Source organism: Trichosurus vulpecula, chromosome 3 (genome assembly GCF_011100635.1).
Source record: "Trichosurus vulpecula isolate mTriVul1 chromosome 3, mTriVul1.pri, whole genome shotgun sequence".
NCBI lineage: Eukaryota > Metazoa > Chordata > Mammalia > Diprotodontia > Phalangeridae > Trichosurus > Trichosurus vulpecula.
The window spans coordinates 412,562,107-412,586,782 of record NC_050575.1 but is presented as its reverse complement, the minus strand read 5'-3'; the positions used below and the strand labels follow the sequence as shown (position 1 = coordinate 412,586,782).

At 46.0% G+C, this 24,676-nt stretch overlaps 1 protein-coding gene across 5 annotated transcripts in view; it reads right to left on the bottom strand.

The window, feature by feature from the left end:
• The window catches only part of PUM2 (pumilio RNA binding family member 2), a 91,221-nt gene extending 76,088 nt beyond the window's left edge, over window positions 1-15,133 (bottom strand). For all 5 annotated transcript variants that reach the window (XM_036749165.1, XM_036749166.1, XM_036749169.1 and 2 more), the window contains exon 1: window positions 15,018-15,133. The gene's annotated coding sequence lies outside the window, so the exon portion shown is untranslated. The remainder of the gene's footprint in view (window positions 1-15,017) is intronic.
• Window positions 15,134-24,676: the final 9,543 nt, after the last annotated feature.

Below are 24,676 nucleotides of genomic sequence, written 5' to 3'. Positions count from 1 at the left end.
AGGGAACAATATTTCCCCAACTTCACATCAATTCCAGGCAGAAGTTATGTCAAACTGCATTGAGCCAGGCTTAATGTCTGCCAAGTTTCAGTTGAGAGATCAAGTCTGAAAGATCCTATCTCAGCTCAAGCTGAATAGCCATTTTCACAACCTTCCCATAAGCTCACCCTCTGCAGTTCATAGATGTACCCCATATGGTTGCAGGCATCGTGGATTAGTGGCTCAGATAACCTTTCTTGATATCCAAACCTGGAGTCAGACTCAGAAAAACAGTCAGTTAACAGTCCCATTAGGTCTTTGATAGCAAGGTCCAATAATCAGTTTAAGATATAACTATAATCTCACATTGGTTAAGAAACATCTTTAAAGTGAACCTTAAATAGCCTGCATGTACTTCTACCATTATTCATAAAATTTTCCCATTAATTTCATAAGTTATTGTTCTGATAGTTTCCCAAAATATTATAACAACTAAACTCCTAGATATCACAAAGTGCCAAATTTTCTGGTCATAAAACCTCTTGTACATAATGGAGAAAAATTACAAGAGGAGCTACTACAAAGTCTTCGCATAATTATCAAGTTTCCTTTCACAAACATACTTTTGTAAATATTTTTATAGCAAAACAATTTTAACTGAAGCTTCTTTTTAAATAAAGACAAAACTTGGAAGTTTATGGTTTCTTAAGTTACAGCAATGGTCCAATAGAACAGTTTCTTAACCCATTCATCATTTTTCTCTGACAGTACAATTCTTAACAACATTCAGGTTGAGAGAAATTGCTTTTTAAACAACCCGTTATCAATTTAGGTGAATGTATTTCTAAATCACCTTGCACAGAGAATCATTCACCTTATCACCAACACATGGAAACTATCACCCTAAACCACGGTATGTATTTTCTTAAGTAGCCAAGATTTCAAATGGAAAATCTGCTATATTATTATCACTTATTTATAAGCAAATATAACCATTTCAAATTATCACATCTGTTATCACATCCTTTTATAAAAGACCAATTCATATACAAGAAAGTCCAGATTTTAAAAATTGCTTTAACACCATTTCTACCTAATGATGGTCTCTCAAATTTTACAACCTAAGAGAACTCTAAAAATACAATTTAGAAATAGGATGACATCAATTTAATTTCCAGATTATCACATATAGAAATTACTGATCCTATTACTTTTAGTATTTAAAAACCACCTCAAAACCATCAGGTACAGCCAGTTATTGCCAAATAACAATAAGTAAATATTTTAATTACATCCTGGTATTTATATATATTCCCTTAAATACAGTTTATTTAGCTGTATATTCCCAGCCCTGAATAGCTTTTCTGAGAAAAGTTTAAAAGTCTGAAATCACATTAGCTTAAAACGTGCTAGGCCAATATTCTAACTGTTGCCTCAAATAAGTATCTTTACCATGGTCAGCACTCATTTTTTTAAAACCCAGTTTTTAATAAAACTCCTCCAGGTCCATCCTGAAACACAGATAGATATAATTTCTTCTATCTTACCATAACTTTTGTCTGTTGCTTAACAAGTCAGGCTACAAATTTTCATTTCACTTAAAACTTCCTTGTCCCTCCCCAAGTCATCTAAAGAAAGATGGAGGAGGGAGTGGCCAAGAGCACATGGGTTTGCTGCTCCCCCAACCCCATCTAAACCATTCCTGTTTATATTTTACCTTCCATATTTTTGCTCTAGCTTCTATTTCTCTTTCCTAATCTTCACTCAGACCACCTCCACACTCCTTTACATTTCAAATAAGATAAAAGAATTACACTTTCCCAATTTTGTCTGCTCTTCTGCACCTAAGGAAACTATATGGAGTGAAATATCCCCCAACCTCTGCAAAGAGCTTTTTATAATGCAATTTAAACAGAACACTGAAATCCTAAAGTGATTCCATTATCATACAGAAGACGCCCTTACTTTTGCAGTTTTAAAACACTTTGCCTGATATCAGATACATTGATTCAAACATAAAATACAAACTTTATAGCCTGGATTCAAAACCTCAGCTCTATTTTCCCTATCAGCCCTGTTTCCTCTGGGCTGCTTTGGCTCTGATTCCTTATCGGTTGTTCTAAAAGGTGCTGGCTTTTTATAATTAAACTTTTAGTCTGGTATTCCAACTTTGGCCAGTGTTGGAATCAAAAAAAATCTTAATCTCCACTGAAAGCCTAAAAGTAGGAGTTCTTTCCCCATGTTCTCTTAGAAATTTCTCACCACAAACCACAAAACATTTCTCAAACACACAGACATTAGACAAGACAGCATACATTAAAAAAAATGATAATTTGGAAACCAATTTAGAATTTGAATTCAGACCTATCTTAAGCATTAAGAGTGACACATTTCACATTTCTAAATATGACCAGAATGAATTCAATTACCTTTTGGTTGTGTCCTCTTACACGAAAGCTTCTCTTTCCCCCAAAATTTCCAAACCTTTTCTGCTTTCCTGTAAATAGATTATACTTTCCTTTCTACCCAGGTTCCTCTCCTTCCTACATGCTTAAACTTTCTCACCTTTCCTTCTATCTATTTATCCTTCTGGTGGACTTTAATTAAAGCCCCTTTAAAACTGCACATATCTTATTTCTTTCTAATCCTGACCTGACACTTCCCCTACACTCTTTGACTTGCCTTTTCCAGCATATAAACAAATTAAACAGGAAGTCCAGATTCTATCTTTATCCTGGGTTAACCCACTGATTTTCCAGTTAGCCAGCATTTATCCCAATAGGCTTTTTGGATAAAATGTTAGGAGGAACTCTTATCCTTGTCCTCAGTACCTTTTTCTTTTAAGAGCTCCTTTCCCCATTCTAGGCAAACCTGACTTATCAAACTAGAATCTGAGACTTGACAAAGCAGTACCTAGATCCCAAATTTTCCTTGCCTTGCTCAGGGACCTAACTTAAGCAATCCCCAGCCATCCAGTTTCACTTTTTCTTATTCAATCTCTTTACTTACATTCCTGGGTTCCCAAAGATTCCAAAAAATAGCTCCAGGAATTTAGTAGTCTGAAGAAGGGAAACTCCAACCTGTGGATACTTGGGACCACTGGAAACGAGCGGGAGCGCCTCCCCTTGTCCCCAGTGAGTTCTCTCCTCCCTGATGCTATAGAAATCCCAGCAATGAGCCCCCAAATTGTAAGAAACATACTTAGTCTAGGAACAAACAATACTCGTTGGAAAGCCAGGACGGTGTTCATTGTATTTTACATTTATTCTCTCTGAATAAATGGGTAGCCCCCTTAACGGAGTACAGGGACTCAGCCAATTATTCTACATTCCTAGGGAATGGGTGCCTCCCATATGGAGAGTATAGGTTGTTCAGACAAACGCCAGCCTTTTTATATTATTTGAATTTCCTGCCTGCCACTTATTGGTTGGGTGTACTTCAGAGTTCATAATCTGAAAAAAACCTAGACACCCCCCCCATATGTGTTTCCACTCCTGTTTACACTTAAGATTCTACAAAGGAATCCCCCAATACATAAGAGGCTGATCAGGAAGTTTCAAGCTTCCTTTACCATTAACATAAGAAGAGTAATGAAATTCTCCTCTGGCCTCTGAACTGGTGGATTTTAACTAAAGTACAAGGAAGGAGTTGTTTGCCTATAGATATGAGAATAAGCAGGCACCCACATCCTAGTTCAGTTAAGTGTTAATCAACATTTCCAAGACTTTCCAATCCATTCACCTTCTTGCCTTCCCCTACAAACACAAGATTATCTGGCATATGACACTTTCTGTGGAAACAAAAGCTCAGTTCATCTCTTACAATATATTAAAAAATTATTTAGAAATCACTATTGACTAGAGAAATGCAAATTAAAACAATGCTGAGGTACCACCTCATCTCTCAGATTGGCTAATGTGACAGAAAAAGAAAATGATAAATGTTGAAGATGTGGGAAAATTGGAACACTGATACATTGCTGGTGGAGTTGTGAACTGATCCAACCATTCTGGAGAGCAATTTGAAACTATGCCCAAAGGGCAACCAAACTGTGCATACCTTATGATCCAGCAAAACCACTGCTAGGTCTGTATCCCAAAGAGATCATAAAAAAGGGAAAAGGGTTCACATGTATAAAAATATTCATTACATCTCTTTTTTTGCAGTGGCAAAGAACTGGAAATTAAGGGGATGTCCATCAATTGGGGAATGACTGAACCAGTCGTGTATATGAATGTAATGGAATACTATTGCGTTATAAATGATGAGCAGACAGATTTCAGAAAAACCTGGAAAGACATGAACTGATGCTGAGTGAAGTGAGCAGAACCAGGAGAACATTGTACACAGTAATAGCAACACTATGCGATGATCAACTTTGATAGACTTAGCTCTTCTCAGCAATACAATGATCCAAGACAATTTCAAAAAACTCATGATGGAGAATGCTATCCACATGCAGAGAAAGAACTAGGAAGTCTGAATGCAGAAGACGACTATTTTCATCTTTTTTTTCATGGTTTTTTTCCCCTTTTGTTCTGATTCTTCTTTCACAACATGACTAATGTGTAAATATGTTTAATATGATTATACATGAATGTCCTATATCAAATTGCCTGCGGAGAGGGGAGGAGGGAGGGGAAAAGATACAATCGGGAACTCAAAATCTTATGAAGATCAATGTTGAAAACACTCTTTTCATGTAATTAGAAGAAAAATATCCCACTTGTTTAGGCCCTCTCCTCCTATATCTGTCCTCTTTTTTTCAACCAAACTCCTGGAGAATCTGTCTGTACTTTCTTTATCTACTTCCTCTCCTCTCATTCACCAAAACCAGGGCAATCTGGTTTCTAAGCCCTTCAGGCAACTGAAGCAGTTTTCTCCAATGTTACAAATAATGTCTTAATTACAAAATCTTAATGAAGATGACTCACAGCTTTACATATCCAGCCCCAGACCTTCAGCCTGGCAATGCCCACTGGCTATTTAAAAATGGATGTTCTAGAGACACCATAAACTTAAAATGCCTAAACTCTGATTATTTCTGCTACCTGCCCCCAACCTCAAACACCACCCTCAATCTTTTTCAGATGAACTGCAATCTAAATATACCTCCCAAATCTTTCTCTCGAGGCTAATTTTTTGAACCCAAGTGGAAACTCTCCCTCCCAACAACTCAAAGGAGAGCACAAGACCCCTCCACCTTCAGGCTGCCATGAGTCCCCAAAGACTCTTCTCAAGTCTGGCCACACAATTTCTGAAAGCATCTAAGTGTACCTAGCACTGTTTCACTCACAAGGTCCGTCAGAGGGCCTTCCAGACTCACCCCTAAAATCTAAGAAAAGTATCAAATCAAGAACCTCTAGGCCCCAAAGGTTGTGGGACCCACCTGGCCCCTGTCCACATCAGCAAAATAGGAATGAGAACGTTTGTGGTACTTCTCTCAAGGCTCAAATGAGATTGTGTGAGGTAAAATGCAAAGACTTCACAGGGAAGATATGTATAAATATATAAGAAATGTTTAAAAATCAAAAAATAGGGAAGTGGAAAAATTCTGAGGCCATGAGAGTCTGATAGCTCACCCTCTGGGAAAGTTTACCCTGAAACTTTTTGTGCTTTCTTATAGTTCTGGTTTAAAGATTTGCTCAGTAAGAATAGGGTCACTGTGACCGCCTTTCCTTTACTGCATAAGTACTGTAAAAGAATGGAGAGGGTCTCCCCCTCCCCTTATCCTATTCTCTTCCTTTAGAGTTATAGATGTCACCTCAGTTGTAATCATTAACTAAAGGAATGGGAATTGGAGTTTCTGTGCCTCGATTTCCCGGTTCTTTGTCTAGCTTTTGTGCTCAAATTGTAAGCCCACCTCCCAGCCAATGGTGAGAAGGGTCAGAGGTAGGCGGGAATTCTCTTGTGTTAGGTATAATTATTGGTGCTTTGCCCCTTGTACTTCACCTCCTTTGCTGGTTCTGCTCTGCACTAGCAGAGGATGCCCTATTCTCGAGAATGGAATAAAATTTATTTCTGATCCCACCCTGAGATGGCTCCTTATTATAAATTAACTTTTAATTGGTGAGGGTCTTTCATCCCACACAAGATCAAATGGAAAAGGCTTCACAAATCTTAAAAGCTCTACAGAAACGTCAGCTATTATTTTATCAGCATAATGAGAATCTACTTAGAAACTTCATCCAGAATCCAGAGCTGACCAATCTGTTACACACCAGTGGGCAGAGAAATGTTGCCTTCCTGTTCTCTGCCCAATTTTTCAAGTACCAAAATTTTTAGTGAAATTCTCCTTCATAAGAATAGGTAACATTTATAGACTACTTACTATGTGCCAAGCACTATGCTAAGCACTTTACATCTGAGGCCAAATTTTAACTCAGACCTTCCCAACTCCAGGCCAGGTACTCTTACTTGCTGCCCCATGTGTGATTAGGAAACATTTTGAATTTGCTCCTTTGGAAGACCTGCACAAGGAAATTTGTGGTGACTCAAAATGGCAGAATAATCTTACATGGTCCCTCCTATCTTACAGTAACACAAGATAACAAATGTTTTGATTTACATCCATCTCAAACTGGAACCTTAACAGTTAAACCATCTTCCTTCAGTCCACAAAGATCTCTTTCCAAGAGGCAGCAACACAGCCAAGAGTCAAGCCCAGGCCTGACTCCAAAGGTGCTATTCCTTCCAAACTGGAAAAGAGAACATGCACACAATAAACTACTACCACCAATGATTTGTTTATCTTGCTAATGGTGTTAATTTTCCAATGGCCACATTTGGCTTCATCCCTACTCAAATGCCTGCTGAGGAAAAGGAAAAAGAAACAAAAAGCAACCCCAAGTGTCTCTCCCCTCCACCCCCCTTATTGGGGCCCCTTGGCTGGCACCTTCCTCTTGCAGCAAATCTGACCTTCCTACAGAGCTCAGCCAAAGTGGATCCTTGCTATTCCTCCAACACAACCCTCCAGCTCCCAGCTCAACACCTTTGCAATCAGCAGCCCCTGACTCCAATGCATTCTTTCTCTCAGAATCCCTTCAAAGTTCAGCTGGAGGGCCGCCTCTGACAGGAAGCTAAACCAGATCTTCACAGCTGCCTCTTCTTCCTGCACCCCAGCCAAAAATTTAAAGGACCTGGCATATACATACATACACACATACATGTGTAATGTTGTATCCCACACATTGAACAGTATGGCATAAATAGATAAAGAGCCAATCTCCAAGCCAGGAAGTCCTGGGTTCAAGTCTTGCCTCTGATCATAAACTAATCACTCACCTCCCCAACCTTCAAAGGTGGAGGGAACACAATGAAATCACAGTTCTAGACCTCTCACTGGAGATGATTTCATTTGTGATCGTGGGTCCCCAGGGTGTAAGGGGTACCTATACAGAGACACTTACTAAATGCCTCCTGACTGAGGAGCTAGATGGCCTCTAAGGTCCCATTCGGCTTTGTGGTAATGATCCTAAGACCTCTGGTCTCAACAGGGGAACCAAACTAAGGTAAGTTTTTTATAAATAACTGCTAGTAGGGCCACAGTCAGCAACGCATCAGGCCCAGAGACAGGAAGGCCACTAAGTTCAAACCCATCCTCAGGCATTTCTAACAGTGGGACCTTGGGAAGTCACTGAACCTCTGTCTGTCTTGTTTCCTTTGCTGCAAAATGGGAATAGCACCTACTTCTCAGGGGTATCCTAAGGATCAAACGAGACTCCATTAAAGTGCTTAACACCCAAAAGTAGCTTAATAAATGCTTGTTACCTCACAAAAATGCAAACTGAAAAGCACAACCTTCCAATCTAACCTCTCAGGGCCAATGTACCGAATACCAGAGGCAGAAGCAGATTAACTCTTGAATGTACATCACAACTCATCTAAACAAAGCCCTAAGCTTGCCGAGAGGTCTGAGTATAGTGTGGCGGGTTCTTAGGGATACCTGGGAGAAACCACTTAATTTTTGCTTCAAGACACCTTCATTTCACATTTACAAGTGAAAATAGCCTCACACGAAGAGAAATGCTTTGATCACACTACATACAAGTAGAAGACGGATCTACATGCACATTCACACATATCCCCCTCACCACCCAATGCCTTGTTTAGGGTGATGCAGATGACCATTATCATCACCCAAACACTCTGTGATTAAAAATAGACCCCAAATACTCACAAGTAACTTGCCAAATTTGATAGAAAATGTCTCCCTGAGCTTCAAAACCTTTCAGAATACGCCTGCCAAATTATGCTTGACATGAACCACTTTACAATGAACTTGCTTGCCTCTTCAAAAAAGTGAAGCCAACATCTGACTTTTGAACAACACCTACTAAAGTTCCATCAAAGGAGAATGAGTTTTAAACAAACTCTCCATAAGAAAAATTGATTAAACTTATATACTGGCTCTTAATCTCATAAGCAAAACATAAGCTTGGAGAATAGTAATACTTGGCTATGGGAATTTACTCTGACATCTCAGAGATAGCCAGAACTGATTTAAAGTAGAGAGCTGAATGTCAGAAGGAAAGCGTGACACTGTCAATGTCAGAAGTCCTGCTCTCCCTCACTGTGCCCTTTCCTGGCTGCTCCCCTCCAGACAGAGCAATGTAAGCACAGTCAGGATTTCACCCCACAGCAATCAGTTTTAAGATGGGATTTTCAGCTTCTCCAAGTAGGGACTGATCTTATCCTGCCTCCTTTGAGGTATCGATCATAGAAACCATAGTCTTGTCCCTCAAAACAAACCAGCAACACTTGATCTTCGCAGTGACTGAATTAGAAGTAATGAGAATGAATTAGAAGCCCAGTGAGCAGAGCACTGGCCCTGGAGTCAGGAGGCCCTGAGTTCAAATCCAGCCTCAGACACTTGACACACTTACTAGCTTTGGCAAGTCACTTAACCCCAATTGCTTTGCCTTCCCCCTCCAAAAAAAAAAAAAAGGCAGCAATGTACCAGCTTTCAATCTCACCTTTCCAAAGTTCAGTGGCATGCCAGACCTACAGGAGCAAAAGGTGTGTGTCCTGCCTTTCAAATCAATGTAAATTCCAGAAAACTCAAGTTTGTTTTGGTCAACCAAGTAAAGGTAACCCCCCCAACCCCCCCAGCTAGAGCTGCCCGTGCTACAGAATACAGTAGAAGAAAAGAAATATTCAGTGCCCCCTATGTGCTAGCCACTACGCTACCCAAAAATATCTCCTTTGATCATGAGACAATATCATAACAAGGTAACAGGAAAAATAAAGCAGGGAGGAGCTCAAGATGAGGTTAAGTTCCTTTCACAGGTATGGGTAACAGAATTCTTAACCAAAAAGGTCAGAGTTCATAACAAGACAACAGACAATTTCAACTACATAAAATTAAAAGGCTTTTGTGTGGACAATGAAGACAAAATAAAACTGTTTAGTTTGGGAAAGGGGGAAGTGTATGAAGTATTTTGGATATCGAAAATACTGACACAAATATTTAAGAGCTATTTCCTAACATACGTGATCAAAGGATGTGAAAAGTTTTCAAATTGCGAACTGCAAATGACCATTTAAAAATATGTTCCGAATCCTTAGGTCCAAGAAAATCCAATTAAAACAACTGAGGTTTTGCCTCATATCCTGCAAACTGACGGAGATGACAATAATCACAACCAGTCACCATTAGAGGGGAGGGGACATAGAAAGAGAATCACTAAGAAACACATCATTGGTGTAATTATGAATTGGTCCGAACATTCTGGAAATCATGCAAATTAAGTGATGAAACTCTTTGATCCCAAAGATACCACTTTTGCAAGGAAGTCAAATTTAGAAACAATGTATACCACAATACAGATACAACACTTTTTGTGAGAACAAAAAAGCCTGGAAATCAGGTAGGTGTTCCATCAATTTAAAAATTGCTTTTTAAAAATGACTTTAATACAGAAATGTAATATTATTGTGCTGTAAATTACAAATATAAGGAATTCAGAGAAATAGGAGAACACATGTGAGTACTGTGAAATACACAAAGAACTGAAGGAACCAGATACTCAAATTACAAAGTATGTAAACAAAAAATCACTAAAATGAAGGTAAGTAACTGAAAAGCCAATAATGATCCCAAAGAAGAGATGAAGAAGCAGAAGCCCATGGGAATGGGGAGAGGGAGGATGTAGGGCAGGTTGCCCCTTATTACCTCCCTCCCTCCCACAGCCAGCCAAGCTGGCCTGCCTGCTGGTCCCTATGCAAGGCATTGGGGGATTGCTGCAGCTCAGCCCTGGAGGCCCTGCCCTCCTCAAGTCACCAATCTCCTTCTAAGCTTAGCTCCAATGCCCGAGGAAGCAGGCAGAGGGCCCGTGTGGAGGCTCCCCACCATAGTAAACTACTCTGTATACATTTTGTATTTGATTATATATGTTTATGTTGTTCCCCGCCCCCCCCCCCATGTAAGTTCCTTGAAGGCAGGACTGGGTATCTTAAGTGCATAGCCTAGCACACCACAATATAATAAACATTTATTATGTTTCTACTCTGTTGGGCTCTGGGGATACAAATAAGAAAAAGACAGCCCTTGTCTGCCCTCAAGAAGTTTACAACCTAAAGGGGGAACAAAACACAAAAGGAAGCTGAAAACCTGGGGGGGGGGGGGGTGATGATGATGGTGGAGTGGAAACCAAGTAAAGCAGGTAGTGGGAAATGAAGAGCTGGCTGGGCTTATGAGCTCTCTAAAAGGGAGAAGCTGGGAGGATTTGTGCTCCCCTCCTCCAATCAGAGGGGCAAGAAAACTAAGGGGGCTGTGGAGGGAAGAGTCCCAAAACTGAAGTCATCTGATGAGTCTACCAGTGACAAGATGGGGGGAGGGGTGGTGGTGGTGGTGGTAAAAACCAAGCAGTGCAGCTGATGAGATGAACCAAGCCCAGTGCCGACACTGAAATCTACCAATATATACCCCAGCCCTAGCCTTTCTCCAGAGCTACAGCCCTTTTTGGTCCTCTCCCAATGGACATCCCATAGGCATCTCACACTCTGTCCCAAATACACCGCATCAGGCTTTCCCCAAAAGGCTCCCCAATTTTGGGCTTCCCTCTTATCATCAAGGTCACCACCAGGTTCCTCACTCTCCCTCACACCACAGAGCTAATCTGTCCCTTCTACCTTGATACCTCTCTTTGAAGCCCCCTTCTCTGTGGTCCTACAGCTACCACACCAGCTCACCTGGCAGCTCAGAGGCACCCCAGTGCAGAGCACCAGGCCTGGAGTCAGGAAGGTCTGAGTTCAAAGCTGGACACAGACACTTACTGGCTGTGTGACCCTGGGCAAGTTACTCAAACTCTGCCTCAGTTTCCTCATCTGTAAAATGGGGATGATAGCACCTACCTCCCAAGGTTGTTATGAGGGTCAAGCAAGGTAATATTTATAAAAATCACCTAGTGTGTTGACTGGCACATAGTAAGCACTGTATTTATTTTTGCTGTTCAGTCATTTCAGTCGTGTCTGACTCTTTGTGATCCCCTTTGAGGTTTTCTTATCAAAGAGTCTGGAGTGGTTTGCCATTTCCTTCTCCAGCTCATCTGACAGACGAAGAAACTGAGGCAAACGGGCTTAAGTGACATGCCCAGTGTCACACAGCTAATAAGTGTCTGAGGCCGGATAGGAACTCAGGAAGTTGGGTCTTCCTGACTCCAGGCTGGACCTTTATTCACTGCACTACTGAGGAGTCCAATAGGAATGTTAGCTACTATTATTATTATCATTAGCTCAAGCCCTCAGTACCTCTTACCTAAATTATTGTGACAGCCTTATTGGCCTTCCTGCCTCAAGTTTCTTTCCAAAGCAATTTTCCTACGGCACGGGTCTCACGGCAACCTCAATTTAAGCTCCAGTGACTTCTGCCCTTCAGCACCAAATAGAAAAGTTCTCCCTTAGGCATTTAAAGCTGTCCAGAATGTGGACCCTTCTTCCCTTTCCAGGCCTTGTAGAAGCTGTCCCCCACGTGTGGAATGCATGTCCTCCCTCCTCATCTCAGCCTCCTTTCCCTGGCTTCCTTCACAATCTCACTCTGGAGCCCACCTACTACATACATGCCTTTCCTGGTATCATCCTGACACCCTCCATTCAAACGGGCATTCTGAGAAAGGGTCTTTTTGCCTTTCTTTGCCTCCTCAGGGCTTAGCCTATGTGGTCTTGACAAAGAGAATGTACTTTTTTTTTTTTTTTACTAAAATGCATGCTGAATGAATATATATTATCTCCCAGCTTCCAGTGCTCAACAAGAACAAAAAATTTAAATGCAGTTCACAAGGAAAACAGCGAGGGAAACAGACGCCGCCACACTTAGAGTTGCAGCAACATGAAAACCATGCACGTTTCAGTAGATGCCAGAGATCATGGTCTCCTTAGGCTACTCTCTTCCCCCATGAGTGTGGCACACAGCACAAAACCCCTCCAGCAACCACAAAGATGCTGGGCAAGTCACCTGACCCTGTCTGCCTCAGTTCCTCACCTGTAAAATGAGATTAAGCTGCCTCACAGGGCTTTGAAAACTTTAAAGCTCTACATAAATCCATTACTATTTGCCACAGTGCAATCTGGAAAGATGTACAGAAAACACTGACATCTAAAAGGATTTTCCATCCATGGTGGGGGTGGGGGGGGTGGAAGGGGAGGGGTTATCAAGTGTAAACTGCTATCATCATGTAAATAAGCATCGTACAAAGGAGAGGTGGACAGGCAGACATAAAGAACTAAGAATAAGTTGCATGCAGGACAGGCAGGGTCTGGCTACCACCCCAAAGCTAAAACAACAACCACTGCCAATTCATTCCAAAGCATCCAGTGGCTGGTGTTAAAAAAAAAAAAAAAGACTATTCAAGTGGATTCCCAAATGCAGAGAGAAGCAAAGCATCTAATGGAAAGTTAGGATATCCCTTTCTTTTGTTGGATGGCTCATTGAAAAATCTGAAATGACTCTCTGGTAGGCCCAAAGATTTATAAATGTGCTCAACTGAAAAAGTCCTAAACTATCTACAACTATGCTAGTATTTTGAAAAGTTGTCAACTAAAATTGAGAAAATTCAATGACAAAAAGCAAGAAAGCCTTGTGCTTCTGAATCTACATCACCAAGAGAAGCATTCTGCAAATTGCTTCCATACTGACCTCAGGTAAGGAGCAGAAAGGTGACTTTTCTATATTTGAATTGGAACCAAGTTTACACAAGATGGAATTTCTCAACGGAAAAATCCCAACACGTGCATTTATGTTTCCGGAATTAAAAAGCTTTTCAAAATGAAAACTTTTTCTTGTGTGGCAATCACTGCAATGTTACAAACAAGATGGTCTTATCTTTTTGGTCCCACTCATGTTTTTGGCTAAGAAAAGGTTGAGCAAGGTTTGCACAGGGATTAGACTTTATCCAAGTGCCCTTAAAGCTGGAATGGTGATGCATACCTAAAAAATGAAATGCTGACCCTTCAGTAGCACTGTTGAGGAAGCAAGCAGTGTGACAAGAAGACTGCCCCATCACCGTGTATCCCACAACCAACGGGAGATTCAGGCTTTGCCTTCACTTCTCAGAAAGAAGGCCCAAGGTGCAGGGAAACACAGCTAGAGAGCACTTGGAGCCCAAGGCAGCAATCCAGAATTCTTTCCACCGTCCATGCAGTCCTGGGAAGGCTGCACACATGCAGATTGGAGGTGACTTGCATGAGCTTTTTAAGGCGCTACCATTAATACTCTTCCCAACTTCTGGCCAAACAACAGTATATAAAAGCAGCTGGGTCCTAAGTGTCATTGTCCTTCTGAGGGGTTACTTGTTACTAACATCATTAGTAAAACTACCTTTTTCTCAAGCGCAGGGAGCACTAATTTAGGGCAAACAGCACATCGGGGTCGGAGCAGAGCTTCTTTTTAAATCAGACAGCTCCCGAACCCTGCACACGATCCCTGGCAAGGTGACCATCCCCTTCAAAGAATCCCCTCCCATACCTCGGGTCACGTGCTAAAGAGTCACCTACAGACCCCATCTAGGGCTGACAGACCTCCCTCCCCTCGATAAAGTCCAGTGGTGTCCGAGAGACAGCTCGGCATGAGTTAGGAAAAGAAGCCCCCACTCCGCTCGGACCCAGACAAGCCCATTCTCGGGAGAAGCTTCCATGCTTCGAGAGATGGCGAGGGAAGGGGCCCGACGGGCTGGAGGAGACCCTTCCTCGAGCCTCTGCCCGAGCTCTGGCCACGGCGCCGGGCACTGCTCCCCCCCACCCCCCACCCGGGACCCTGGTGCCTGCAAGAACCGGATTCAGAAAGCGGCCCCCCCAAACATCCTCGGGCCTCCTCACATCCCCAGGGTCCCTCTTCCCCCCGAGAACTGCCCACAAGGACCAGATTCCGAAGGCGGGCCCCCCTACGGCCTCGGGGTCCCGGAGCACGGGCAGCCCCGACCCTGACAGGGGGAGCTCGTGGATGGGCCCGTGTGTCCCGCACCCCGGGCTGGGAACCCGACTTTGCTCCTTGCCTTGCCCTCTCCCCTCCATCCCAGTCCTGTCCCAAGGTGGGGGGGCCGGGACACGTGCCGGCCGGAAGGGGGCTACTGGAACCTGGACCGCACCCACCCTCGAACAGAACACGACCCACTGACAATTGGGGAAACTGAGGCTCGGGGGAGAACCGGATTGCCCAAGGTCACTAGTCCGGGGCCCCTTGCCGCCTCCCCCATCCGGGGTCCCGCCAACACCCGCGCCCGGAGAGTTCACCTTACCACCGCGCGCCTCAGTTTCCCCATCACGAAACAAAAAGACCAGGGGTCGGGCAGCAGGAGGGACAGGCGGGGCCTCGGTTTCCCCGTCGGTACAATGGGACCGCGCCCCCACCCCCTTCCCTCCCCTTGGCCCCCCGCCGTGCGGCGGGCCCCAAATGCGCATGCGCAACGGGCGGTCCGGCGCGCCCCCCCCCCCGCGAAGCAAGCCGGGGGGGGGGGGGCGCCACGCCGGGCGGGACGCGCGTGGGGAGGGGCAGCCGCGCGTGGGGAGGCCGGCTTGCGAGCCGTGCGTGGGGGGGCACTTACGGGGCGGCCTCCGCGGCCCGGAACACCGACCGACCGTTGGGCCCGCGGCTGCTCCTGGTCGTCGGGCGGCGGCGGCGTCTCCTCAGCGTCCTTCGGCCTCCGCCTCCTCCTCCGCCTCCTCCTCCGGCCCGTGCCCGTGCCCGTCCCCGTGTCCGCCGCCTCCGCCGCCCCCGAAGCGCCGGGGCCCGACCGTGAGAGACACACAGGGCGCACTCACAACAACATGGCCGCCGCCGCCGCCGCCTCCCCGGCCGCGCGCCCGACGCCGAGGACGCCGCCGCGCGCGCCCCCGACGCCGCCACGCGAGGCACTCTGGGAGTACCTGCGGCCCAGAGGCCCTGGGAGCGCGCACACGCTCGCTCGGGCGCCCGGCGGGCGGAGCGCGCGCACGCACGCACGTTCCCCCCTTCCTATTTCCCTGCGTCCCTCCCAGGCTTGGGGAGCGCGTCCAGCGCGCGGGTTCCCTCCTCTGCCCCTCCCATTGGCTGGAGGAGGTGGCGGCTGCGCGCGCATCCCGCGGGGCCAACCTGGGCCGGGAGAGGAAGGGAAAGAAGAGTGGAACGGGAGCGTGACCGGCCTCAGGGGGAGGGGCTACTTCCGAATCGCCCCTCCCCCACTTCCTGCCGAGCCCCTCATTGTTCTGGTCCCGCGTGGGTTGGCCTTCCCTCACCCTCTCCCTCCGCTCCCCAGCGCGCTATGCGCCTCTGTCCGGGATGGGACGTGTGGCTGGATGGCACGTAGCCGGCGTGGCCTCCGGGAAGCCTTCCCCGAGTGCCCCGCGCCTCGGTTTCCCCCTCTGTAAAACAGGGTCCCATGGCGTGGGTTTTAGGGAAACCCGAGCTGGGGGAGCCTGGCCGAGGCCCCCGCCGTCGCTCCCTGCCTCATTTTTCCCATCTGTCCAACAGGGCGAAGAGCAGCCCTTCCCTCCTAGGCGATCATGAGAACTCCCCAACTCGCCAGGGGTGCCCCTCCTCCCGCCGCCTGCCTCAGTTTCCCTTCTGCCCCACTCCTTCCCCCTTGGGTGGCAGAGTCCTATTAGAGCCGGTATTCTAGATGGGGGGGCCTCCATCTCCGGAGAAGGGGTCGCCCCCCCCATCAGTGAGGTCCGGGGTGACTGACCCTTCAGTGGTTTGTCCTTCCCGTGCATCCTCTGGACACCGCATCCCCACCCCCCACCGCGGGCTTCATGCTTCAGACACGGCCACATTCTTCGATCTGCTCCCAGGGAGGGACCTCAGGGTCCTGCTCATATAGCACCTACTGTGCGCCCAGCGCTGTGCTGAGCCCTCTACACATTACCTCATATAGAGCTTACTGCAGCCAGGAGCTTTGAGAAGCTCATTGGATCCTCACTACAGCCCTGGGAGATCTGTGCTGTCATTATCCCGATTTGACAGATGAGGAAACTGAGGCAGAGAGGCCACGTGACTGGCCCAGGGTCACCCAGCTGGTGCAGCATCTGAGTCTGGGCTTCTAGACCTCCAACTGCTGTACCACCTGGGCCGCTTAGCTGGGGTGCTGGATGCGTACAAAGCTTGGCCCTACTTCCCTCTTCATAAGGTATTAAGACATGATGTTGTCACAACCTGCCTTGCCCAGAATATCCCAGTGTCTCAAACTTTGGTGTTGTTCAGTCCTGTCTGACTCTTTGTGACCAAAGGCGTGGGGCTATCTGGGCAAAGAGACTAGAGTGGTTTGCCATTCCCTTATCTGGGCTTAAATTCCAAGGAATCATGATCTCCATTCTTTTCAGTCAGTTCTACTATAAGGCAAACAAGAAAAAGATCTCCATGAAAACTTCCTTGGGTACAACTTCTATGAGAGTGAAAAGGAATTCCTAGAGAGGGAGTGTCCATTTGTTAACCAAAGGAGACATCCCTTAATTAAGTCTAGGTTTCAGACTAAATTGAGGAAAACGAAACTTTGGTTCACCTGGACTTGTCCTTGACTTTCCTAGAAGGTATCATCTCCAAGGGTGTGCCTCCCAACACCAGCATTTTTAAAATTCTGTGTTGTGGAAACCCTAAAACTGAACTTTGTACCTCAGCATTGTATCATTGTGGAATTTTGCCTTTTATTTCTTGAATGCGATGCCTTGAGTCAAAGATAGATTTTCAATTAATGCTGATGACTCTGCCCTTGAGCTTTCTATGTATCAATGTATAGATGACAGATTCGTGCAAGACAGGCAGAGTACTGAGTTTTTCTTCCACACAGCACAGGAATCTGATAGGAAGGTCAAGCTGTAAGAGTTGTGGCTTCCTTTACAAGGGAGAGGCTTCTTAACCACAGCACTATCACTCTCCAGTCAATAGTAGAAGCAGCTTTTCATGGTTTGAAGAGACTGATGCCCTAGAGTGCTCTGTCCCCCAGCAGATCATAGACCAGGTGTTAAGTGGCCTTAATGATTAATGCATAGTGGCAGACCATCAGAAGAGTTTGTCAGTGGCTTTTGGAGGAGTCACTGGCAGCCCCTTCACATGGGTGCCCTGGGCAGACATGTCCCACTGTGTATGTCCCATGTGAGCACCCCTGTGCAGAGATAGTCTTTCCAATGAATGCATGTATGGATTTGTGAAAGAAGAAGCACAAAACTTAGGAGGGAAATGTTCTGTCATTATTTATTTACTGGTTTATGCATTAAATGTCCTATCTTTACACTGTGTGTCATCTGCCTACTAGGGAAAATAAACTCTCTATTTGTGCTTTCGGGAGCCCTGGTGTGAAGAGGCTTCTGACCCACAGAGTACTTCAGTGGCCTTTCTCATTGTTAGGCAGTGACTCATTCTGTTGGCTGTGACCTCCCAGTCTGAGGCACTGCTGGTGGATGGACTTCTACCTTGAGAAATAGTCCAACGTAGCCCATGTTACTGTAAAGCCTAACCTCTGCAGAGGCAGCTAGGAGGCAGGTGGATAGAGAGAGCACAGGACTTAGAGTCAAGAAGACGTGAGTTCAAATGCCTCCTCGGACACTAGCCACATGACCCTGGGCAAGTCAGTCTGCCTGCCTCCATTTGTCCCTCCATAAAATGGAAACAACACAATGCCTGCCTCCAATGAGAGACTAGTTGTAAAGCCCTTAGCACAGTGCCTGGCATGTGGTGAATGTTGTAGTGCCTGTTCTGTGTTAACTGCTACTTTCCAGTTCTGCTAACTGTATCTTTGTTGCATCTGACTCTGTGACCACATTTGGGGTTTTTTTGGCAAAGATCGTCAAGTGGTTTGCCATGTCCTTCTTTAGCCTATTTTACGGACGAGGAAACTGAGGCAAACAGGGTGAAGTGGCTTGCCCAGAGTCACACAGCTAGGAAGTGTCTGATGCCAGATTTGAACTCGGGTCTTCCTGACTCCAGGGCCAGCACGCTATCCATTGCACCACATAACTGCCCTAGGTAAACCTAGGTTAATTATGGGAATCAGCCCATCTTAGGTTTCCTCCCAAAGCAACACTCACGTATATCTGAGGCTGATGAATCTTGAGTGTGGCAAGGATGAGGCATGAGCTTAGCTCCTGTGCCCTGTCCTGTCTGACCACCACTCAGAAGAGCCTCCAGGGACCTCAGATAGGACCAATCAGCACTCACCTTCAGGGCCTCACTGACAGCAGGGCTTTGGGGTCAGAGAGGCAGGAGCAATCCCACGTCAGGTCGAATCCTTCCCCTGGATACTGGTGCTTGGATTCCCATGGAGAAGACAGTGCAGATCCAAAAAAAAAGAAACCTTGTGGGCCTGGAAGTGCTCAGAGGGCTGGACCAGCAGTATCTGCCTTCCAAGGGCCCCTGATGCATCAGAGATCTGGCAACAATTCCTCTCTGCCTTCGGGAATGTTCCGAACTTAGACTTCTGTTCTTGATGCCACCCTTTAGGCCACAGGGCTAAGTCTGCCCCCTCAATCTCCATGCAAAGCATTTGCTGCCAGAGGTTGAGGAATGGGCAGGAGATGCTGCCCACCTCAATCACCCTTGGATTAGTCTTGAACCTTGAACCAGGCCTAAAGGTAACCAAGGATGAGGGCAGCCCCAGTCAGACCGTCCAGGTGTAACATTGCCCACCCTGGCCACCACTGCCTGCAGGCCAGGAGGGCTGTGTTCATTCCTCCCCCAGGGTTTCTGAGTATCCCTGTGGGCAGTAGGCATGTGTAGGAGTCTATAAATGACTCCTACCCTTACAGTATTCCCCTGAAAAAAGCTTTTACGTGATGCTTCCATCCCCCACTCCCTATCATCCCAAGTCTTTTCTGTTCTTTGTGACTAGACTGGAAAATGTGCCTCTACTTCCCCTCTTATCACTTTTCTTAACCCCTGACAATCAGGCTTCTGACCTGATCACTCACTCCACCAGCCCTACTCTCTCCAGAGTGACCAGTGATCATTGGCCTTTTCTCCAGCCTCTTTCTCCTTGATCTCCCACTCCGCATCCTCTGACACTTACTTGATCACCCTCTCTTCCTTGACACTCTTTTCTCTAGATCTTTGGGACACCCTCTCTCCTTCCTGGTTCTCCTCTCACCTAGATCTGACTGCTCCTCTCTGGATCCTCCTCTAGATCCCTGCCTCTAACCATAGGCATCCCCCAGAATGCTTGCTTCTCTTCTCCCTCTAGGTGACCTCACTCGATGATCTCATTAGCTCCCATGGAGTTCATTACCATCTCTGTGCTGATTCTCAAATCTACCTTTTTTGCCTCAAACTCTCTGCCAACCTCCAATTTCTCATCTCCAACTGCCTTTCAGACATCTTGAGCTAGATATACAGTAGACATCTAAAATTCAACATGCCCAAATTGAGCTCTGTTTTTCCCCCCGAACCTTCCCTACCTCCAACCTTCCCTATTACAGTAGAGGACTTCTCAGTCTCCCAGGCTCACAATCTAGGTGTCATTTTCAAGTTTTCACTATCTCTCAACCAGCTGGGCCTTCTCCAGTTATCCTGACCAATATCTGGCCACTGGACCCACATGGTTCTGGAAGAGAAAGTGAAGCTGGTGACTTTGCACAGCGCTCCCTCACTCAAATCAAAGTCAATTGCAAGTTACATCATCATCTCCCTGATGTCATGGTCCTCTTCGAGAACAAAGGACAACCACACAACCATACAATCTCTCAACCACCATATCCAATCTGTTCCTAAGGCTTCTCCATTCCACCTTTGCAACATCTCTCAAACATGCAGCCTTCTCAATCATAAACAATAATGTGGAAGGCATTGTGCTAAGCTCTAGGGATACAAAAAGAGGCAAACAACAGTTTCTGCCCTCAAAGAGCTTACCATCTAACAAAAAAATATGCAAAGCAAGCTATATACGGGATAAACAGGAGATAATTAACAGACGGGAAGGCAGCTGGGTGATGCAGTGGATAAAGGGCAGAGCCTGGAGTCAGGAAGACTCATCTTCCTGAGTTCAAATCTGGCCTAAGACACTTATTAGCTGTGTGATCCTGGGCAAGTCACTTGCCCCTGTTTGTCTCAGTTCCCTCATCTGTAAAATGAGCTGGAGAAGGAAATGGCAAACCACTCCAGGATCTCTGCCAGGAAAACCCCAAAATGGGATCGTGAAGACTCAGACAACTCAAAAATGACTCAATGACAATGAAACAGAAGGCACTAGAATGAAGAAGGGTTTGAGAAGGCTTCCAGTAAAAGATAGATTTTGTGGGGACTTAAACCAGGGACATCAGCAGTCAGAGCTTCACAGGGAGAGCACTCCAGGCATGGGGGACAGCCAGAGAAAATGCCAGAGGAGGCGGGGAGGGGAGGTGAAGGGAGAGGAAGGGGAAGGGGAGAGAGAGGGGTCGGAGGGGGGAGAGAGAGAGAGAGAGAAAGAGAGAGAGAGAGAGAGAGGAGGGAGAGAGGGAGAGAGAGAGGAGAGAGAGAGAAAAAGAGAGAGAGAGAGAGAGAGAGAGAGAGAGAGAGAGAGAGAGAGAGAGAGAGAGAGAGAGAGAGAGAGAGAGAGCGTTTCTATGAAGATGTAAGATGGGGAGGCAATGATTAGCCCCACTCCACTTAAGAGAGAACACTTCTTGATCTAGTCAAGCAGAACTAAGTGTGAACAAGACCTGAATACCTTCTAGGGTCAAAGACATTTCAATTAGCCCAGATGAGAAGTCTTCCTTCCACAACCTGAAGTGGGGTTGACATTATCCTCATCTCTGCCTCCTGGTTTCCCTGGCTTCCTCCAAGTCCTAGCTAAAACCCCACCTTCTCCATGCAGCCTCCCTCTGTTAACTATGTGCAAGCCCTCCTCTACCTAGCTGGTATCATATCATCCCTTCTGTCCTGTCTCCCCATCACACAGTGGCACATGGTGAGCTCCTCAAGGGCAGGGACTGTCTTTGCCTCTTTTTGTATCTTGAGTGTTTAGCACTGTGCTTGACATATAGTAGGTGCTTAATAAATGCTTTTTGACTGTTTGGGGAAAAAATCAGAAGGTACTAGACATAGAAAACACGAAATAATGTCACCAAAAATGAAAATGATTCCATTTTAACACACAGGAAATTACTTGGTACTGATCTGAGAGTCATTCCTAAGTCCTGATGTCTGCACACAGTCAGACTACAGACTTGTTAGAGAAAAGATCAGAAACAGGCCAAAGTCAGAGAGACAGAGAGTCAGAGGTGGCTTACAAATGAAGCAACTCACTCCTGACCTAGGGAAACACATCACAGATCGAAAGAGAGACTGGAATGAAGAAAAGACCTTGCCTGTTCGCTCTGGTGATTTTGGTGATTTTCAACCATGTACATCATTGTCAGAACAATCAAACCTAAGGCATTCCTCAGTCATCACTAACTCAACAAGGGGAGACATTTGGCAGCCAGAGGCAACACTGGGTATAAATTCATTTGTAAACTCTTATCGTGGTCAAAGACAAAAAACAGTCCTATGTACAACAATTTATTTGTAGCATATTTTTTGCGGGGGCAACACTTTACAAATATTATCTGATCCTGGCAGGTAGGTGCTAGTATTATTTGCATTTTACAGTTGAGGAAACTGAGGCAAACAGGTTAAGTAAACCTCCCTCCCTTCATTGCAGAATGATGAGGGACCTTGAATGTAGGGGGGAAGGGAATAAGTATTTATAAAGCACCTACTATGTGCCTGCACATAGTAGGTACTGCGTAGATGGAATATTCCATGTACTGTAGCTACAGTTACGTGATAGTTTGTCTTGCTGACCTGCTTTTTTCCTCCTCCTTTTTTAATCTTTGTAATCAGAGATGACTCACTGGGCAGGGGACTGGGGTGGGGAGAGGGATCCACTCTGAAATGAATGTCAAGTCAAAACAAAGACGTCACTATGAGTAAGATAAACTTTCTAAAGGTCTTCAAAAGGTTTATAGAAGAGCCTGATGGAACACAGAGACACAGCAGAGGTAAAACCAGAGTTTGGCAAATCATCCAAAGGGCATTTAAAGATGAAAACAGAAGAAATAGAGACAAGTGGTAAAGAGGGGTGAAAACCTTACAAAGACCAACTTCCTTTCACCATCCAGGACAATGAAGCTGAGACAGAAATGACAATCAAGGGAACAAAGATGGGGAAGCAGCTGGACTAGACTGTGCAGAGAGGAGAGATCCATGCTGGGATCGATCCAGAAGGTGCTCAAGGAGGGAAAGATACTGAAGGCGCTCAGAACTGTCACACCTTATGCCTTACACCTTACACACATACCTTATGCCTCTCCCCAAAAGATGGAGAGCTTCTAGGCCGACCTTCCCTAGAAACATTTTTATGGGAACATCCTCCTCCCCACCCTCTTTGTAACAATCCTCCATGCTCCTATATGAGCTGGATTCCTGGTTGGAATGGACTAGAGGCTGAAGGGGAATGGTATGGAGAGAAGCCAAAACCGAGGGACAACTGGTCAGGTCTGATATAGAAATGATTTGGGGGAGATGGGGGGAGCTTTGTTTGTCCTGGATGGCTCCCCTTCTCACTCTGTGGTCGTGTCACTGAATGACTGTTACTCTGACAGAAGCAGAGACTGTCAGAGCTAAAAAAGACCTAGTTCAACCCCTGGTCTTATAGGTGAGCCATATGAGGTTCAGAGAGGGGAAATCAGAGTGTGGGTTAACATTAAGGAGAAAGTAGAAGGTGAGGGAAGCCAGCCCTCAGAAACAAGTCTGTTCCCTTCTGGCCTCAGAGATCTGGGTCCTGACTGGGGGCAAGGAGGAGGAAAGAGAAGGCTCTGAGGCAGGTGAGCAGGAGGTGAAACTAGTCAGAGCCCATTGTTATCAAGGGCTACGTTGGGGACCCAGAGCTGGACACCTTGAGAGGTTTGCATGCTTTCCAGTTCTGTTAATGTGATGATCAGACAGTCCTAAGAAGAGAGAGGAGAGTCTCCCTTTGGGGCTTGAGACTGGTCTTAGCACAATCATTGAGACCCAGAAACATGTGACTCACCTCAGGTTACATGGGTGGCAGAGTCTAGATTTTAATTTTCACAAGGGCAATCCCAGTGATGAGGGTTTGGGGTGAGAGGTGCTCGACACCCCAAAGTACCGACACGCCGGGTCCTGCCGAAAGAATTCAACTCAAGTTTTCTCAGCCAAGGGAAAAGATAAAGTGTATTAAGAGTTAGCCAAATAGGCCTGCCCCAAGACATCCCACCCCTTGCGACGCCTGTAAGGAAAGTGGGCCAGACCAATCTGAGCTAGATTGGATCTGACCAACTTCATGGAGGCAAAATGGAGATTATATACACAAAGGTTGTGGGAGGGATTGAGGGGTGGTCTGGGGTGACCAGAGGAGGGGTCTAGGGAAGGACTTAAGGAGGAGTCTAAGGAGGAGCCTGAAAGGACTGGGATCAGGTCAGACTCCCGGGTGGGGGAAATAGCTGAAGGCTATATGGAAATGACAACCCATAAAGGGCTGGGGTAGCGGAGCTAGGGTATAGATATTTTGGTCAGGATTAAGGATGGGAAACAGGATTAAGGGCGGGAGGTCGTTGGGAAGACAAGATTAAGGGTAGGAAACAGCTGGACAATAGAGGACTGGGCAAGGTAGGCATTTGGGCTTAATGGTTATAGCCTCAGGCCAAGGCTAGATCCAGTGGGAAGATTCAAGGAGAATTCAAGGGTTCAAGGGGTTCCCAGAGACTGTGCCCTCATCCGGTATAACAATTAAAATGAAAATTGGGGTTCAAGGCCGTCCTTGCCTGTTCAGAGAGACAGCCTGGCTAGCTGATGCCAAGGTGGGGGTGGCAGGGATGGATTGGAGTGTCCAAGGAGCAGCCAGGAGGCCAGTGTTGCTGGGTGGGAGAGTCCATGGGAGGAAGCAAAGTGTAAGAAGCCTAGAAAGAGGGGAACTGGAAAAGAATGAATAGAGGTCGGCCTAAAACCAAGCATGTAAATTGAGGGGTGTAGACTGGGAATTTGGTAGGAGTGCAGGGGAAGGGAAGATCAGAGAATGCTGTGGCTATCAGGGAAGACTTTATTGAGGGGGTGGCTTGGATGGAGCGGGGAGAGAAACTTTCGAGTCGTTGCTATATCAAGGCAGGTTATTGAAGCTACAGCATCCAGATGGGTCGCCGCTGTGGATGGTCCTAATGAGGGCATCGGTATCTCTCAGACTTGAGGTTAAGGGCAGCAGAAAGAGGAAGAGACCACTTAGCCCCTGGCTGGGTGTCCCAAAATGGATCCTTCCACTGTGGC